A 4,003-nucleotide genomic window follows, 5' to 3' on the forward strand; every position below is an offset into this window, starting at 1 on the left:
GGAGGAAGAAGGGAGAGTGGGGGTGAAAGTGAGAAGTGAGGGGTGGGTGTGAGAGTGAAAGAGAGAGGGTGAGAGATGAGGGGTGAGGGTGAGACTGAAGGTGTAGGTGGGGGTGAGAGGTGAGGGCGATGGGAAGAAATGAGGAGGGGAGGGAGAGGTGAGGAGGAAGAGGAGGAGGAGGAAGAGGCGCAGGAGGAGAAAGAACAGGAGCAGGTGGAAGAGGAGGCGGAAGACAGTGATTACTATGATGGCATAAATGATATGATGATGTTGGTCGTGATGCTGGTGATAGTGTTGATGATATAGTAGCCGCGTATATGGCGACGGGAGGGGCGTAGCTCAGTGGTTAGGGCATTCGGCATACAATCGTAAGGTCGTGAGTTCAATTCCCGGCGACGCGTTGTGTCCTTGAACAAGACACTTTATTTCACGTTGCTCCAGTCCACTCAGCTGGCAAAAGTGAGTTGTACCAGTAATTCAAGGGGGTCAGCCTTGTCACATTCTGCGTCACGCTAAATATTCCTGAGAACTGCATTAAAAGTACACTGTCTTTGGAGTACTCAGCCACACGCGCGGTAATTTCACGAGCAAGCTGTTCCATTGATCGGATCAACTGGAACACTCGTCGTCGAAACCGACGGAGTGCCATGATATATGGTGATGGGGATGGAGATGGTGGTGGTGGTCATTGTGCCATGCTTATGATTACGGTGTAGGATGTCCACTTACAATACAGTTCCTTTCCAGACTGATCGGCTTTGTCTCGTTTCGTTTGATGTATTTTCAACACTTTTTCAATAATTAATGAATAATAATGAATAATATTGAATAATAATAATAATAATAATAATAATAATAATAATAATAATAATAATAATAATAGTAGTAGTAGTAGTAGTAGTAGTAGTAGTAGTAGTAGTCGAAATGCTGATGTAGGTCGAGCAACAACTCATCAGTGGCTGAGAAGTCCAGGACTGAAAGCAGAGACTGATGGTTTCATATATAAGTAATCCCAATATTAAAAAGGCGTATCAAACATGCTGCGTAGAAATGGAAGACAATCATCTCTGTATGATAAAGAAAAGATAATCGAAACCAACCTGAAACTGCTACTCCAAGGTTATACATTAAACCCCCTTCTTTTTTGCTTAACTCAAGCCCCGCTTATAAATCTCTTGAACCAAACCAGCTTTGGTTGCTCTGTGTAACACGATTTCTGTCCTTGGGTAGCAACTATTATTTCCTATTTACTTACCCTTAGAAAGTAGAAAATAAATCTGTTTCAAAACATCGATGTCCAGGTGACAAAAACAAAGTTTGAAGGGAACAGTAGTCACTTCCTTTGATTTCTAGATAGAACACTTACTGACCAAAGACAAAAACAAAAACAATTTGTTACACAGTGTTATAGTTGCCACAGATAAACTATAAATTATATCCTCTTCATGGATTTCATAAATATATTTACAAGAGATAACATTCACTTTGGAAACGTTATTAAAAATTTTAAATCGCTCATTAATTCAACCAAGTCATAAGAATGAGTTGGAATTAGATAAAGCTGCGTATAAGATAATTAAAGCTGATACAAGATGATGACAGCAGCTATAAGATAATTAAAGCTGATATAAAATGATTAGAATTACTATAAGATAATTTTCGTAAACTGGGATTATTCAATTAGGCAAAGACACTCAAATTAGAGAATTAGACCAGAAGCACGCATATAAATACGCCGAAGTAGATGAAATTCATGAAATACAGCAAGGAAATGAAGAAGATTAAATAAGATACCTGCAGGAGAGTCAAATTAAAGTTCTTTTTAATTTGGCACAAGGCCAGCAATTTTGAGGAGATTGGGGAAATCGTTAACATCGACCCTCGACCCCAGTGCTCAGCTAATCATTATTTTATCAACCCTAAATGAGGAAAGACGAAGTTGACTGTGATGGTATTTGAAATTCAGAACGTAAATAATTACAAGAAATGTCGCTAAGCATCTTGTTCGCCGCAATGAAGATTCTGCTCGGTCGCCGCCTTGAGTCAAACTACAATTTAAAACTGGATTCAATGCCTAGAAATAGGCGTAAAATCGACAGTCATCAAAATCGTAAACAAAGACATAATAAACTGGGCGAAAGAATCTGTTTTCTCTGATTCTCTGTACCATTTTCCAGTTACAGATGAACAGATGACTATCACTCTTTTGTTTATTTTTTGAAGGTAAATGAAATATCTAGAAGGTATTTGAAAAGTAACACTGCTGTTACTTCTCATTACTTTCTGCAGGGTAACAAGAAACTTGAAGTGAATTTTACAAAATGATATATATTCATTATTGCTACTTTTTCTCTTCTTTACAGCTGTAAGCTGCACTTCGAGACATGATATTAACATATTTAGAAATTCGGGAAGAGAGTCAGGTAGTCTACGAAAGAAAGAAGATAAGTAGCATCGATTTAACTTTCATCTGTTAGTCAAAACTCTATTGAGAGTATCATCGACAGATTTTAGTGCAGACAGTAAAGAATAACTTTACAAAGTAACTTAATTTAGTTTTGTATTTAAAGTCACCTCAATGCTATATCATTCACGAATGACTTGATGGCTTGCAGTGGTGAATTAAATTTATCTCGCGCTGGAGCCCCATTCAAGTAAAGTTTTGCTTCACATGTTCTGCAAATCACTGCTTATCTTAGTGTACTTAAGATATCGACCCCGAAAGGATGAAAGGCAAAGTCGACCTCGGCGGAATTTGAACTCAAAATGTAACGGCAGACGAAATACCGCTAAGCATTTCGTCCAGCGTGCTAACGTTTCTGCCATCTCGCCGCCTTATTCATTATATATATATATAATGTTTCCGGTATAAATTAATATTACTAAAAAAATTACCGGTCCCTGACATATTGGAAAAAAAAAACTGCCGGTACGCCACATCAGATAGTTTGAAAAGCACTGTTGTAAACGACATTAGATGCAGAGGAGCGTCAGTTAGTTAAAAAAGCTCTGAGATTCTTCCAAATAAATGAAACATCTTCAGGATGTTCTGTAAAGAATCTACTGGTGTTTACTCCCAATTTTTTTTTTATTTTCATCTCCCGGCAAATAAAATTACTTGAATTGAACACTACAAAATAATTAATATCCATTATGCATTGTGGTTGCTTCTTGCATTAATTCCAGCTGAAAGTTCTACTTCAAGCCATAGGAATAATTTCTGAGTAGAGCCAAGGTGTCTGGTCTTCCGAATACCAATAACGAGAGAAGATAAACAGCATCGATCTAACGTTCAAATGTTACTCAAAACCATGTTGAGAACGCCATCGACAGATTTTACAGTGTATAATAAAGCATGGCAGTAATTGTTAAAACACTGCGTGTATGATTCTTATCTTCATTTTTATCTTTCCTTATTATTTTATTTTATTTTTTTTCACTAAAAATGTTAGAATGCTACATGTTCAGTTTAAGTACAGAAGAAATAATGGTTTAGAACTGTAGCTAGCAGAGCAAATTGTTGAAATGTTAACTGTTAGATGTTTAAAAGACATTAACCCTTAAACGTTGAGAATAGATAGCATAGTTCTTGCTTTGTAATTCAAACATGTAAATATCGTTGTGAAATTTAGTACTATTTTTTCCTTTCTTATGCTATCACTCTTCCCGGTGTCTTTCTTTACCTATGAAAAGTATGGCATTTCATATAATAAAAAGGCTTTTAACCTATTTCTATAGAACCAATTGATTTTTCCTTCTTTATACTGTAAGACAAATTCACATAATATTATCTAGAAGGAAGAGAAAGAATCAACTGTATTTGTGACAGCTTAAGACCTACAGCAATCGAAAATGGTGACTTCTTTTTCATCGAGAAGTAATAGCAGAAGAGGAAGTGTATAATACAAGCTCAGCAGAGAAATCTTCGTCTAATGTATATATGAGTGTGTGTACGTATATAAATATAAATATAAATATAAATATATATATATATATATATATA

At 36.2% G+C, this 4,003-nt stretch overlaps 1 long non-coding RNA gene across 2 annotated transcripts in view; it reads right to left on the minus strand.

The window, feature by feature from the left end:
- The window catches only part of LOC106870671 (uncharacterized), a 29,116-nt gene that overhangs the window by 8,528 nt on the left and 16,585 nt on the right, over positions 1-4,003 (minus strand). The gene's annotated exons all lie outside the window — the stretch shown is intronic.

This window comes from Octopus bimaculoides, chromosome 19 (assembly GCF_001194135.2).
Source record: "Octopus bimaculoides isolate UCB-OBI-ISO-001 chromosome 19, ASM119413v2, whole genome shotgun sequence".
NCBI classification, from domain to species: Eukaryota; Metazoa; Mollusca; class Cephalopoda; order Octopoda; family Octopodidae; genus Octopus; species Octopus bimaculoides.